Here is a 17,103-nt window from a genome sequence, read left to right on the forward strand (position 1 = left end):
AGGGGGGAAACATCCGGGAAAATATCCCCGGTGTTTCATGTTTTCGGGCAGAGGAGTCAGAGGGGGAAAGTTGCGAGTTCGATAGGTTAGGGGTGTGTGGCGGACGAACGGACTGCGTATCCGGATTCGTCTCGTCGTTCTGAGTAACTTTCATGTTGAAAATATTTTAATCCGAGTTACGGATTAAAAGATATGATTTTCTAAAGATTTTATTAATTTCTAGAATTTAACTAATTATTTAATTTAACCCGAAAATGGAATTATGACATCAGCATTATGTCAGGGTGATGTCAGCAGTCAACTAGTCAGTTGACCTAGTCAAACTGACATGTGGGTCCCACTGTCATTGCCTGTTAACTAATTAACCATGTTAATTAGATTAATTAACAGATTAGTTAGGTTAGTTATTTAATTAGGTTTATTAAACATAATTAATTAAGTTAATTAAGTTAATTAATTAATTAATTTAATTATATTTTTATTATTATTAATATATTTTTTATCTCCTTTTTTTTGACGTTCTGGGGTGGGCCCCAATTGTCATGGGGCCAGGGGAGCCTATGCGGGCGTGCGGTTACGGGCGCCGCCCGAACGAGCACTCGCCCGCAGGGCGGGACGAGGCCGCCGGGGCACCAACGGCGCGGCACGCCGGCGCGGCCAACCGGGGCCACGGCGGGCGGAGGCGAGGGGTGGCGCTGATGCGGCCAGTGGCGCGCGGGCGGGCGCGGTGGCGCGGCCGCGAGAGGAGGGCAGGGCGGAGACGAGGCGCACCGAGGCACGGGGCCAAGGGGCGCCGACCGGAGCGGAAGCGGGCGACGGCAGGGATGGCGCAGGGGCGCTGGGAGCCGCCGGGGTTGGAGGCGAGGCGACCTGGGGGGAAGAGGGCGCGGCCACGGGCGCGAGGGCCACGGTGAGCGCGACGAGCGCGGGGAAAGGAGGAGACAGGGGCGGGACGGTCCGGCGCGGCAGGGGGGAAGAGGCCCCGGCCGTGCCATGGCCAGCTAGGCGCGAGGGGAGGGGGCACGCGAGCGCGGCCGTGCGGAACGAGGCCGGCACGGGCACGGCCGCCCGGGGAGGAACCGGCAACGGCGTGGTCTGAGCGCGGGCGGTGACTGCGCGGGATAAGGGAACGAAGGGGAGGTGCTCACGGGGGGGGGGGGGGGGGGAATGTAGGGCACGGGCAGCGGGCGTGACGGCGGTCGAGGAGGACCGGCGAGGAGGAGGACGAGGAAGCGTTCGGCGGCGATGAGGCCTGGCGGCGGCGGTGGTCTCCTCCCTCGATCCCGATCCAATCGGGGGAGAGGGGGAGAGATATTTTCGGGAGGGGGGGAGTGTCGTTGGGGGGGGCGTGGGTTGGACCGAGGGGACAAGGGAGAGGAGCGGGGCCGACTTGGGCCGGCCTGGTTGGCCCAATGGCCAGCTGGGCCGCGGTTCAGCAGGGGGGCTTCCTTTTCTTTTTCTTTTTTTCTGTTTCTCTTTTGTATTTTCTTTCTTTTATTTATTTTCTGTTCTGTTTTATTTTTCTTATATAATAGTTTATAGTTTTACAAAAAGTGAAACCCATAGCTAAAATAGAGTTACAATTATAACTACTGCCACGAAAGGTTTTATCCCTGAACAAAATAGTTTAGTATTTTATAAAACCCAAAATGCATTTATTTAATTGTTTTACCTACTGTTTTAATCATTTTAGGGTATTAAAACATTTTATAAAAGTGGGGTTTCTTCACCACAATTAACTTTGCATTATTTGGCACAACTCGAATATTTTAGTTTTAAAGTTTGAAAACTTTTACCATTTGATTTGATTTTGAATTTGAATTTGAATCAGTTTCGAACTAACGCGAGATTAGCAACAGTAATTGTGCTGACGTGGCATCATTAACAGTGGTTTAGTGTAGCTTAAGTATCCGGGCGTCACAATTCTCCTCCACTACAAGAAATCTCGTCCCGAGATTTAAGCGGTGGAGTAATGGGGGAAAGGTGCTGGTAGCGAAAAACCTAACGAGTCTTCTCGGTCTTGGCTGCCCTTTCGAAGAGATTGATCCCTTTCATTGATGTCTTCATTTCTCTGTTTCAGGTCCTCATGGTGAAGTCGGCTCTTTTCTTCGGGAACTCCATCGCATTTACGAATAGGTAACGGGGCAGGTTGGCAACGACAGAATGTTATAAGTGTTATAATCTGGGATTAACCCATGAATGAGCATATGAGTACCTCTCGAGTTTCAACATTTAAAAGACATCGAGAGTAAAGTTGGGAGGTACAATAAGAAGTTTCAAGTAGCCAGGCAATCGTTCAATGCCTAGTCAGAAGGTGAAAGTGGTTTCAAAGCAACGGGATAATTATTGTGTCCGATGCCAGAATTGATGATCTCATCGGAAAGGTGGCTCATGAATTACTTACGAGTCCACGCAGGAGGAATAACTTTGGAAACTAGGGTGTGCAGGAGAGTCAGGTTTTGATCCTGTGGAACTGTGCGTTATGGGCCCACCATGTGGGTTAAAAGTAGGAAAGGCAGTGACATCTTGCACAATCATGTAAGCAAGGCATGTTAGAGGATAGCCTGACAGTTATGTCGGCAACAATGTCGGTACCAAGGGCGAGGGACGAAGAGAACCATCTTCCTGCTCGTTGAACGAGGCGGACCAATAGGCAAAGTTCTCGTCCATCGGTGGTTACCAGAATGTCCTCACCAAAATAACAGGGTCTTTCTGACAGAATTGTACACCGAGGTGTTTACAAAAGTAGGAGAATATTACTGCTTAGATCTCATAGATCACAAGAAAGGTTAAACCAAACAATGGAAAGGAAGATATGATTATCGGATTTAACCAAATCAATGGAAAGGAAAAATGTGTTTAAACACATTTTCCAGGGGTATATCCTTCCCAAGGACAAGCAGATGATATCCATGACAGGATAGTAGGTAGAAAACCATTTTAGGTAAGGGGAGAAAAATTTCATGACATTACCCATACAACGGTGTTTGGATAATTGATAAAGAGAATTTAGCATTGTGCTTCAAATGTTCTTGGTGATGAGCGGAGTACCACCGACATGCTTCAGGTAGCAATGATATGGTGTTTCAATCAAGGGCCCGACTTCGGATACACCAATGACCCATCAGGAGTAACTTATAAAATAAGTCCTACCACTTCCTCTAGGAGGAATGGTTATCCTTGCAAAAGAAATCATAATGATAGGTCCTCCAGCCAGGGGGGGGTGCTAGGCATGACATCCTGTTACCAGGTCATCAAAGGGCCAACAACATAACTCTTGGAAAGTTGTCCCAACCATCATATCTGACCGAGATTCAGATCCGATTGGTGTAATGATACCTCAGACTCAGGATGTCCGAGAATAAAAGGTGCAACACAAATAGACGAAATGACATTTCAGGATTCTCAGGAAATGAACTATGGGAGTGGGTTCCTGAAACAATAGTTCATCATTAAACCAAGGAGAGGAGGAGGTGGCTGATGGGCTCGGCGATAATCCATCGAGATTTCCGACAAGATGGATTTCCACAATTATGTGAACAAGGAGATAACATTTGTCAGATCAAATGGTATAATGATGTATGCTCGAGGAAACATACTCAATTAAACATTGGTTGAAAGGTGCACCCGAATATGGGTTGGGTCGCACGATCAATGTTAGAGTGGTGACTTGACGAACAAAAGAATTAGAATGAAACTCGACCATTACTTCAAAGCAATAGGGTTGCTAGAAGTTTTGAATTCACACCTCATAGTTCAATTGTCGGTATTCCGGTTAGAAACAACACGGGTACCAAGAAAGAATGGTGAGGGTGAGAAGTATCACCATACCAAGAATTCTTAAGAGGTGGAGTAATCCTCACGACCTTCTTGACATAAAAGATGGTAATACTCCATGATAAAGAAGAACAAATGCTAGGTAGCAAGGAACTCGAGGTATAACACAGAACACAAACAAGTTTTTGTTGGAGGGAACGCAATAAAGAGGTCGATGACAACACAAATCATCAAGGGCAAGGATGGTATTTCTCATCATTAATTCAATTGATATCCTGGAAGAGCATCAGAATGTAGATGGTGATCATGACACATTTGTCGAGAGATTCCACGAAGATGTAATCGATCCGCGATCACATCAAGTCAAAAGAATGATGAAGCAAGAGGTTATTGGAACCATAGGTACGACACAAACTTGAACTCAAGCTTGTTGTTTAAGGTGAAAGGGTATGACGAGGAAAATCGACGTAAGCTTAGCTATCGTCGCAAATTGGTGCTCCGAGAATAAGGGCCGGGTTGCACAGTTAAGATCATCACGACAATGATATAGCCAAACAGGCTAGGAATGGCGTGATCGGGTACAAACTCGTACTTATAGAAGCTTACTGAAGAGTTATTGAACCATAGAGCGGACTCCGTTCAGTTATCGGTGTCTTTGAGTGTTTAATAACTCAGAGCCCGTGAAAAATTGGAATCAGTGGGAAGGTAGCACTTGATGAAGAACTCATAAGAAGTTATGCAGTTCCAAGATAATCTCGAGATACCAGGGGGTAATACTCGATGACATATCAAAGTAGAGGTTGGACGGGGGTATTGCTCTACAGAAGACAAGTGTTAAAACTTGCACGAGAAATGGTATTTAAAAGAGAACATGGTCGGAACCACGATTGCAAAAGGCCAGATCCCTGATATAAGATGAACTTATACCAAAGGAATAATTAATTTAAGAGAAGCTTTAATGATAAGATCTACATCGTGTCCATGGGCATGAACACAAGTTCAAGGTCAACTCCCACTTCTCCAATGCATAACCTTTCATTCACTTCTCACGTTCGATGAAGTTGCAGTGTTGAAATTTTATCTGGCGAAGCACCAGAAGAGTATGATTCGTGAAAACTTTCGGGTTCACACGGTTTAGTGAAGGCATATGTTCAACCCATAGGGGCTTCTTGGAATCATATACCAGAATCTTTAGAAATAATTAACTCAAGCTCGAAGGCAGAGCATGGTTGAGAAAGCAGAGGATACAATTTACCAAAGGCATTATGTATCAGAGGAAAGGCTCACAAGGTTATTGAATATGAAGGGCGTTGTCAGATAAAATCCAACAAAGGATCTGGTGGTCCACAAGGGATCTGACGTGAGCATCGGTACTCAACTAGAGGAAGAAGAATGCAAGGAGATCAAATTATAGAAACAACTGACTAACTCAATTGTCAAATGCCAAGGAATTATGATTTCCAAATCAAGGGATCAGAAGCAATGCTCTGATTAGGGATGGATAAGTTGAATAGCCTTAGGGTACAATCAACGACAATTGGATTGGTCGAGAACCAATTCCAGTTAAAAGAATGGCAGCTCAGCCGGAAAGGTAATTTATAAGGATCAATGATGATTGCGGGTATTCGCAAACATATTGAGTCGACAGACTCAAAATGATAATGACAAGGAATGTCAATAAGACTACGAGACTTATAGGATTAACCATAATGCAAACAAGCAAGAATTTCAAGAGCCAAAGGCTCTAGAGGATTTTTGGAAGATCGAATAGTATTTTGAAGACTTTTGTGGAACACATGAACAACTGGGGATGAGCGGATACTCGACAAGTGCAAGGATTTATTTGAAGGGGTATTCATGTGGCAAAGAACTGCTAGGCAGTAGGCACAAAGTATTTTCGGAACAATAGAGAAAACTTCGGGGTATCTTGTAATAACAAGATCAATGGGGGATGATCGTATGAATGGCAAGTGTAAGTAGTTATCCATACGAATTTATCGGTGGTCAGGAATAGCATAAGTGATGGGCACAAAGTCTCGAGAGAACATCAGAGAGTATCTTCGGAATCTTCCGATGTAGCAGGCGATCATCTGAAGTAAGGGGCTCTCCGGGAGAAAGTACTTGCGAGAACCTAAAGTTAGTTTTTTTTAGCAAAATCGTTTAACCCGAATAGAAGAGAGTTCAGAATCCCAGAGTAAAGGTCGAGGAGTAAAAGATCCTAATACCACCCAATGGCGACGTGGGCCCGTAAGGCACACAGCCATGTTAGTAAAAGTTTTGCAATGACTAGACTCGACTTCGGCCAAGGAGTGTGAAAGGGGATTCCTACAGGCAGTCGGCTCTGATACCAACTTGTGACGCCCCCGATTAAATCGTACACTAATCATGCACGCAAATGTGTATGATCAAGATCTGGGACTCACGGGAAGATATCACAACACAACTCTAAAACATAAATAAGTCATACAAGCATCATAATACAAGCCAGGGGCCTCGAGGGCTCGAATACAAGTGCTCGATCATAGACGAGTCAGCGGAAGCAACAATATCTGAGTACAGACATAAGTTAAACAAGTTTGCCTTAAGAAGGCTAGCACAAACTGGGATACAGATTGAAAGAGGCGCAGGCCTCCTGGTCGTCGTCAGCGGGCAGCACGTAGTAGTAGGCACCTCCGGTGTAGTAGGGGTCGTCGTCGACGGTGGCGTCTGACTCCTGGACTCCAGCATCTGGTTGCGTCGACCAGAAAGAAAGGAAAGGGGAAAAAAGGGGGGAGAAAGCAACCGTGAGTACTCATCCAAAGTACTCGCAAGCAAGGAGCTACACTACATATGCATGGGTATATGTGTAAAGGGCCATATCGGTGGACTGAACTGCAGAATGCCAGAATAAAAGGGGGATAGCTATCCTGTCGAAGACTACACTTCTGGCAACCTCCGTCTTGCAGCATGTAGGAGAGAGTAGATTGAAGTCCTCCAAGTAGCATCTTCAAGTAGCATCTCCAAGCAGCATCTCCAAGTAGCATCGCATAGCATAACCCTACCCGGCGATCCTCCTCTTGTCGCCCTGTAGAAAAGCGATCACCGGGTTGTCTGTGGAACTTGGAAGGGTGTGTTTTATTAAGTATCCGGTTCTAGTTGTCATAAGGTCAAGGTACAACTCCAAGTCGTCCTGTTACCGAAGATCACGGCTATTCGAATAGATTAACTTCCCTGCAGGGGTGCACCAACTTACCCAGCACGCTCGATCCCATTTGGCCGGACACACTTTCCTGGGTCATGCCCGGCCGCGGAAGATCAACACGTCGCAGCCCCACCTAGGCACAACAGAGAGGCCAGCACGCCGGTCTAAACCTAAGTGCGCAGGGGTCTGGGCCCATCGCCCTGAGCACACCTGCATGTTGCGTGGGCGGCCGAAAGCAGACCTAGCCTAGTGGCGTTCCAGTCCAATTCGGCGTGCGCCGCTCCGTCGCTGACGTCTGAAGTGCTTCGGCTGATACCACGACGTCGGGATACCCATAACTACTCCCGCGTAGATGGTTAGTGCGTATAAGCTCGTAGCCAACTCAGATCAAATACCAAGATCTCGTTAAGCGTGTTAAGTATCCGCGAACGCCGAACAGGGCAAGGCCCACCTCTCTCCTAGGTGGTCTCAACCTGCCCTGTCGCTCCGCCTCAAAGATCCACTCGCGGGTGCTCCACCAGCCGACCCGACTTTAGTCTCCACATGTATCATGTATAAGGTATAGTATATACCCGTGATCACCTCCCGAGTGATCGCGGCCCGATAGTATAGCACGGCAGACGGACAAGAATGTAGGGCCACAGATGGAATACTAGCACCCTATACTAAGCATATAGGATTGCAGGTAAAGGTAACAACAGTGGTAACAAGGACAGGCTATGCATCAGGATAGGTATAACAGAAAGCAGTAACATGCTACACTACTCTAATGCAAGCAGTATAGAGAAGAGTAGGCGATATCTGGTGATCAAGGGGGGGGCTTGCCTGGTTGCTCTGGCAAGAGAGAGGGGTCGTCAACTCCGTAGTCGAACTGGGCAGCAGCAGCGTCGGTCTCGTAGTCTACCGGAGAGAAGAGGGGGGGAAGAAACAATGAATACCATGTAAACAGATGCATATCGATGCATGACAAGACAAGTAACGATGCTAGGTGTGACCTAACGTGGTATGAGGTGATGCCGGTTAAGGGGGGAAACATCCGGGAAAATATCCCCGGTGTTTCATGTTTTCGGGCAGAGGAGCCGGAGGGGGAAAGTTGCGAGTTCGATAGGTTAGGGGTGTGTGGCGGACGAACGGACTGCGCATCCGGATTTGTCTCGTCGTTCTGAGTAACTTTCATGTTGAAAATATTTTAATCCGAGTTACGGATTAAAAGATATGATTTTCTAAAGATTTTATTAATTTCTAGAATTTAACTAATTATTTAATTTAACCCGAAAATGGAATTATGACATCAGCATTATGTCAGGGTGATGTCAGCAGTCAACTAGTCAGTTGACCTAGTCAAACTGACATGTGGGTCCCACTGTCATTGCCTGTTAACTAATTAACCATGTTAATTAGATTAATTAACAGATTAGTTAGGTTAGTTATTTAATTAGGTTCATTAAACATATTTAATTAAGTTAATTAATTTAATTAATTAATTAATTAATTAATTTAATTATATTTTTATTATTATTAACATATTTTTTTATCTCCTTTTTTTAACGTTCTGGGTTGGGCCCCAATTGTCATGGGGCCAGGGGAGCCTATGCGGGCGTGCGGTTACGGGCGCTGCCCGAATGAGCACTCGCCCGCAGGGCGGGACGAGGCCGCCGGGGCACCAACGGCGCGGCACGGCGGCGCGGCCAACCGGGGCCACGACGGGCGGAGGCGAGGGGTGGCGCCGATGCGGCCAGTGGCGCGCGGGCGGGCGCGGTGGCGCGGCCGCGGGAGGAGGGCAGGGCGGAGACGAGGCGCACCGAGGCACGGGGCCAAGGGGCGCCGACCGGAGCGGAAGCGGGCGACGGCAGGGATGGCGCATGGGCGCTGGGAGCCGCCGGGGTTGGAGGCGAGGCGACCTGGGGGGAAGAGGGCGCGGCCACGGGCGCGAGGGCCACGGTGAGCGCGACGAGCGCGGGGAAAGGAGGAGACGGGGGCGGGACGGTCCGGCGCGGCAGGGGGGAAGAGGCCCCTGCCGTGCCATGGCCAGCTAGGCGCGAGGGGAGGGGGCACGCGGGCGCGGCCGTGCGGAACGAGGCCGGCACGGGCACGGCCGCCCGGGGAGGAACCGGCGACGGCGTGGTCGGAGCGCGGGCGGTGACTGCGCGGGAAAAGGGGAACGAAGGGGAGGTGCTCACGGGGGGGGGGGGGGATGTAGGGCACGGGCAGCGGGCGTGACGGCGGTCGGGGAGGACCGGCGAGGAGGAGGACGAGGAGGCGTTCGGCGGCGACGAGGCCTGGCGGCGGCGGTGGTCTCCTCCCTCGATCCCGATCCAATCGGGGGAGAGGGGGAGAGATATTTTCGGGAGGGGGGAGTGTCGGTGGGGGGGGGGACGTGGGTTGGACCGAGGGGATAAGGGAGAGGAGCGGGGCCGACCTGGGCCGGCCTGGTTGGCCCAATGGCCAGCTGGGCCGCGGTTCAGCAGGGGGGCTTCCTTTTCTTTCTTTTTTTTCTGTTTCTCTTTTGTATTTTCTTTCTTTTATTTATTTTCTGTTCTGTTTTATTTTTCTTATATAATAGTTTATAGTTTTACAAAAAGTGAAACCCATAGCTAAAATAGAGTTACAATTATAACTACTGCCACAAAAGGTTTTATCCCTGAACAAAATAGTTTAGTATTTTATAAAACCCAAAATGCATTTATTTAATTGTTTTACCTACTGTTTTAATCATTTTAGGGTATTAAAACATTTTATAAAGGGACAATTGCATTTTTACCCCTAGTTGGTTCCTACCCACGGGTTTTGCCCTTACTTTTCGAGCTTGCTCAGTTTTGCCCTTATTTTTTCCATCGAGGTCCCTCGAATGCCCTTTGACCGTTTGACCAAAACTTTGAAAATTCATAACTAATTCACATGAAGTCAGAAAAATGCAAATAAGATATTAAAATGTTCAGATAAACATTACCTTTATGGGCATATCATTTGCATTCAGGACAAAAGCATCGTTTAAACTACCCGAGGTAATTAATGATATTAACATTATTAAAAATAAATAGGTAAAAACAATATTGTTTCCGTGAATAAAAATTATATACAAATGTAGGTGATGTTTTCTGAACATCCTGATACCTTATTTGCATTTTCCTGAGTTCGTATCAACTTGTTATGAAGTTTCCAAATAATGGTCAAAGTCGTTAGAACATTCATAACAAGTTGATACAAACTCTGAAAAATGCAAATAAGTTATCAGGATGTTCAGAAAACATCACCTACATTTGCATGTAATTTTTATTCATGAAAAAAATATTGTTTATACCTATTTATTTTTAATAATGTTAATAACACTAATTACCTCGGGTAATTTAAATGATGCTTTTGTCTTGAATGCAAATGATATGCCCATAAAGGCAATGTTTATCTGAACATTTTGATATCTTATTTGCATTTTTCTGAGTTCATATGAATTAGTTATGAATTTTCAAAGTTTTGGTCAAACAGTCAAAGGGCATTCGAGGGATCTCGACAGAAAAAGTAAGGGCAAAACTGAGCAAGCTCGAAAAGTAAGGGCAAAACCCGTGGGTAGGAACCAACTAGGGGTAAAAATGTAATTGTCCCTTTTATAAAAGTGGGGTTTCTTCACCACAATTAACTTTGCATTATTTGGCACAACTCGATATTTTAGTTTTAAAGTTTGAAAACTTTTACTGTTTGATTTGATTTTGAATTTGAATTTGAATCAGTTTCGAACTAACGCGAGATTAGCAACAGTAATTGTGCTGACGTGGCATCATTAACAGTGGTTTACTGTAGCTTAAGTATCCGGGCGTCACATCCGCCATCCTAAAGAGTAGAAAAGATGAGAGGTCAGAAGAGAAGAGAGTGAGTAGTGATCTAGGTCTTTAGCTTAGTGGTCGTGTCCTACAGTCAGCGTGTGCTTTGGTACCATCTCTGTAGCGACCAGACCTCAAACAGTCTGATCTCTGTGCTCCGATGTCATCCCTGGATCAGTAATGCTGACACCACACAGTACTCGGAGGATTTATAGCAGAGTAGCAATCACACACTTATTACATCTAGAGTCTCAAAAGAGAACTTATTACAATAAATATGGCTTAAGGCCATCTAATAGCGATAACAGCGGAAGGCTTGGAAGATAAGTGAGTCCATCAACTCCAACGGCATCACTGAGTATAGAACCACGACCTAAAAACTCCTTAATCATCGTCTGAAAAGTCTGCAACATTAATGTTGCAGCCCGAAAACGGGTTAGCACATGGAATATGCTGGCAAGGTAACACATAGAGAGTAATGGAATGCAACAACTATACTATATGCATATTTGGCTGGTGGAAAGCTCTATGTTTACTGTTTTTGCGTAAAGCCAATTTTTCCCTACTTCAAAGGAATAAATTTAATTACTATCATGGTGGTTGTTAAACATTGAGAATGGTTGACAACATTCTCAATCCCAATTAAGCATTATTAACCCAACAAAAGTAACTTTAGAGTAACATGTTGAGATTCACATGATAATCCAAGTACTAGATACTCAAGAATGTCCATAACCGGGGACACGGCTAACCATGATTAGTTTGTTACACTCTGCAGAGGTTTGCGCACTTTTCCCCACAAGACTCGATCGCCTCCGTTCGATTTCTCGCACTACATGGTGTTTGAGAAACGGATGACCGAGACACAGTCTTTCAGAAGCGCTAGCACCTTACGATGGATAGACCGGTACACCTACTTTCCCCTACATCTGCTAGTCTACCATGTAAGAGTTCGCACGACTTACTCAACTATGCCAGAGCCCATAATGGCTTGTGGCTGCACACGGAAGTTTCTAGTATGAATAATCTCATGATCCCTTTGAGCCTGGGTGGCGGTACAAAAGAAAAACAGGCAAGTCCTGGAATACCCAGGTGCCTCAATCCACCCAGATGTGTGTTAGGTTGCCACCTTAGATAAACCATTAATTAACAATCTCACATCTGTCATGGATATCACTCACCCAATCCACGTCTACTAGCATAGCATGGCATAATAAGCAAACGTAGAAGTAACTCCCAAAGGTTTGATAATAAACAGGTAATAGGTACTACCTCATCTACTTCCCATCCCACAATTTAATTAGATCCTAATCATGCAATGTGTGAGGATTGATCTAATGCAATAAAACTGGGGTGTAGAAAAACGTATGATCAAAGTGTTACTCGCCTTGTTGATGATCCGCGAAACCTAGAGATTCAAAGTAACAGGCGGCGCACTCCGGGTATTCTATCGCAGACAAACAAACAAGCATACAATAAGTACTCATCTAATGCACAGGTAAAACTCAAATAGAAGATCTAACCAGAAAGTTCAACTTAAGAACCCTGGTTTGCAAAAAGAATCAAATCGAACGAAGCAAAAGAAATCAAACGGCGAAGAAAACAACTTCGTTCTAGTAATCTGGATCTAAGTCAAATTTTACAGTGGCAAAAACTTGTTTAAGTTGATTATTCGGAAAGAGGGTTTCGAGGCGAATAGAATTTTTTTAAACGGCACGGAAGTCGAGGCGGCGGCGAACCTCGGGTGGCGCGCGGCTCCGGCTGGTCGGCGGCGGCGGCGGCGGGGCTGGCCTAGGGTTAGGGTTTCGGCGGCTGGGCTCTCTCGGGCCCGGGGCAGCGCCTTATAAAGGCCCCGGCCAGGGAGTCCTGGCCGAGTACGGCCCATAGTGGGTTCTGCGTTTTTTTAATAATTCTGCTCGGAAGAAAAATAAAAAGAAATAATAAACGGACTCCAAAAATCATGAAATAAATTTTCCCGGGTTTCTAAAATCAAGTCCGATAAAGTGAACATTTATCTGGGCCCTAAATGCAATTTTGAAAAACACGCATTTTTCCTAAATTCAAATAAAAATACCGAAAAACTCCAAAATAAATCTTATTTGATTTTTTTATTAAATCCTCAATATTTCTATATTTTGGGAAAGTCATTTTATTCCCTCTCTCATATTTTTGAAATAGAAATAATTGATGATAAAATAAATAAAATCAAATGATCCTGTTTACAAAATTTGAGAAAACTCAAATATGTAAATAACGAAATCCCCAACTCTCTCCGTGGGTCCTTGAGTTGCTTAGGATTTTCTAGGATCAAAACCAAAAGAAAAATAAAATATGATATGCATGATGATCTAATGTATAACATTTCAAATTGAAAATTTGGGATGTTACAACCCAGGTCGCCAAAACGGGCGCCCGCAGTGCGCCGCTGCCTCTGCCCCGTGGGTGAGCGCGAGGAGGAAGGAGACGAGCCAGGCTAGGCAGGCCCCACCTCCCGCGGACCCCACCTGGCAGCCGCACGGGCGTTGACCCCGCCTTGCCACGTCACTTAAGTGAATGCATATTCCTTGGAATACGTCTTCCCCTCTCTGAAGGCGTATTTTCCGAAAGGCGCCTTCTCTTTTTCCAACCGCCGGCCGAATCTGTTATTTTGTGAATGTTCGTCAGTTAAGGCCAGAAATGAATATGTTTTTATTTGTTTTCTGCCTAACGAACGAACGTCATATCTCCGCAACCGTAACTCCAAATGAGGTGATTCCAAAGCCCCCTTTTTTTGTCTCATTGAGCCCGTTCTGTTCTTATAATTTTCATGATGTGTTAACATTTTGAGAATGGCCTTACTGCCCTTGCCCCTAATCAGCCTCCTCTGGGAGAGAAAATTTTCCGGCGATTTCTTTCGCGATCTTTCCGCACTTCTTCCCGGTGGTTTCCCCATCCCCAGGCAAGCCACGACAACCACTTGCATGATAGCCATACAGTAGCCATGGTTTTCTACTTAAACATTTAATAAGTGCTTGTTTGTCTGCAACTGCTATCATTGTTTCAGTAATTCTTATAGATCGGTGTTCACCTTTATGCTATGCTCTTATGCATCTTGTTATCTTGTACCAGTAATATTGATACATGTCATGCTTGGTAGCAGTGATGTTCTTTCCGATGCATGCTTACTGTCTGTTATCTAGTACCGTTGTTATGTATGCTCTGTTGCCTCTAGTTGGGCACATGCTCACTTGATAGTATTTTGGTTATGTTCTTGCATGGTAGTTATTTCTGATGCTAGTGGGCATGTTATGCTATGAGTAGTGTTATACTTGTGATATTCATGTTCGTCAGTATGCCATGCTCATTCGGATATATGATTTATTATTGTTGATATGCTTGATGATTATGTTGCACCCACATGCTTATGTTGATATCATGCATTATAGCTGCATCATGTTATTTTAATATGGCTCAGCTTATTGCATTCAAGTTTAACCGGACAGTAATGAACTTGAATAACTGTTGGCTGAGTCATGGTGCCACCAAATCGAGTTGACCAGTGCAACCACATTTGCCTTTTATGGGAAGGCCCTAATGCGGTCTATTGTCATGCCTCTCGCCGGTGCCTCCAACGAGAGAAGGTTATGGGCGCGCGCTACCTTGGCCAGGTAGGCAAACATAAGACTTGTGAGCCCGAGTTTGGTTATGTGCACATGTCCCCGTTTGGGACTGTTTTTGTTTTGCCATGAAGGTGGTCGGCCATGTAGGTGGCGGATGTCACGAGTTGACATCGAGGCCACCCATGACTTAGACCAAAGGGGAGTTGGTCGGAGTGGCCGGGAGAGTGTCATGGCAGTAGACTGGTTCTGTTGGAATGCCGCTAGTCCACCCAAATGGGAGTGCGAGGCCATGGGTTCCGTGGTGTGGGTATAGTGTACTAACCTCTGCAGAGTGTGTGTTAAATCTATCGATAGCCGCGCCCGCGGATATGGGCCTAGTTTGTAGTCGGTCACACTATGGGTCAATAGTAATAATAACAATAATGTGCTTAATAACAACCCCGGTTCGATGATGAGGAAGAGATTGGTTCTAATCGAGAGAGGATCATGGAGGTATCGTGGATACCAAAGTTGGTTGATCTTTATGTGATCGTGAGAGGATGATGTCGCTTGAAGCTACATCGGTATTTCCCCAAAGATGAAGGGATGATGCAGCATAGTGACGGTAGGTATTTCCCTCAGATATGAAACCAAGGTTATCGAATCAGTAGCAGAACCATGCAACACAACGTAAACAGCCCCTGCACACAAATAACAACCACTCGCAACCCGACGTGTTAAAGGGGTTGTCAATCCCTTTCGGGTAATGGCACCAGAAATGGCGTGTTGATGGGAGAAAGTTGTAAATATTGACACATCGAACGCCAAATAAAATAAATTGCAGGAAGGTATTTTGGGGTTTTTGGTTTAATAGATCTGAAAATAAAAGCAAATAAAAAGTAGACCGCAAAGGCAAATATATGAGAAAGAAGACCCAGGGGTCGTAGGTTTCACTAGTGGCTTTACTCAAGAAAAATAGCAAACGGTGGGTAAACAAATTACTATTGGGCAATTGATAGAACCTCAAATAATTATGACGATATCCAGGCAATGATCATTACATAGGCATCACGTCCAAAATTAGTAGACTGACTCCTGCCTGCATCTACAACTATTACTCCACACATCGACCGCTATCCAGCATGCATCTAGTGTATTAAGTTCATGGAAAAACAGAGTAATGCAATAAGAACAATGACATGATGTAGATGAGATCCGTTTATCTATGGCGGTATATATAGATCCCATCTTTTTATCCTTAGTAGCAACGATACATACGTGTCAGTTCCCTTTCTGTCACTGGGATCAAGCACCGTAAGATCGAACCCACTACCAGGCACCTCTTCCCATTGCAAGATAAATAGAGCAAGTTGGCCACACAAAACCCAAATATCGGAGAAGAAATGCGAGGCTATAAGAGATCATGCATAAAAGAGATCAAAGAAACTCAAATACTTTCATGGATATAAAAAGATAGATCTGATCATAAACTCATAGTTCATCGATCCCAACAAACACACCCCAAAAGAGTTACATCATATGGATCTCCAAGAGACCATTGTATTGAGAATCAAGAGAGAGAGATGAAGCCATCTAGCTACTAACTACAGACACGAAGGTCTATAAAGAACTACTCACGCATCATCGGAGAGGCACCAATGGAAGTGGTGAACCCCTCCGTGATGGTGCTAGATTGGATCTGGTGGTTCTAGACTCTGCGGCAACTGGATGAATATTTTGTTGACTCCCCCAGGGTTTTGGGAATATTGGGGTATTTATAGAGCAAAAAGGTGGTCCGGGGCCACCCGAGGTGGGCACAACCTACCAGGGCGTGCCTGGGCCTCTTGGCGTGCCCTGGTGGGTTTTCCCCTCCTCGGGACTCCCCCCCAGGTGCAACTAGGGCCCAATATCTTCCATCTGGTTCATAAAATATCTCCGTAAAGTTTCGTGGCATTTGGACTCCATTTGGTATTGATTTTCTGCGATGTAAAAAGCATGGAAAAACAGCAACTGGCACTTGGCACTATGTTAATAGGTTAGTACCAAAAAATGAGATTAAATGACTATAAAATGATTATAAAACATCCAAGATTGATAATAAAATAGCATGGAGAAATAAAAAATTATAGATACGTTAGAGACGTGTCAACATCCCCAAGCTTAACTCCTACTCGTCCTCGAGTAGGTAAGTTATAAAAACAGAATTTTGATGTGGACTGTTGTTCATCATGTCATATCATATTCTTTTCTTTATAGCATGGACATTTGGAATTTTATGTGATTCAAAGCAATAGTCTAGTTTGGACATAATAATTTAGATACTCAAGCATATCAACAAGCAACAATGTCTTCCAAAATATCAAGCTAAAATAAGTTATCCCTAGCCCGTCATGCTCAAACATTGATCCATTCATGAAACACACTCGAATATTAACTACACCCAATACTTAAGCATGATCATATTGCCTCCTAGTTGGTGCTTTTATAAGAGAAGATGGAGACTCAAAAATAAAAATTGCATAATGTAATAGAAAGGCCCTTCGCAGAGGGAAGTAGGGATTTGTAGAGGTGCCAGAGCTCAAAGCGAAAAATTGAGATAAAAACATTTCGGGAGGTGTATCCATCCCACCAACGAAAACGACTTAGACTTCCCAATACTTTCCATGCATAGATATATCATAGGCGGTTTCCAAACAGAAAATAAAGTTTATTCCTTTTTCCACCATAACTTTCACTTTCTATGGCTATCCGT

This window comes from Triticum aestivum, chromosome 5A (genome assembly GCF_018294505.1).
Source record: "Triticum aestivum cultivar Chinese Spring chromosome 5A, IWGSC CS RefSeq v2.1, whole genome shotgun sequence".
Lineage (NCBI taxonomy): Eukaryota > Viridiplantae > Streptophyta > Magnoliopsida > Poales > Poaceae > Triticum > Triticum aestivum.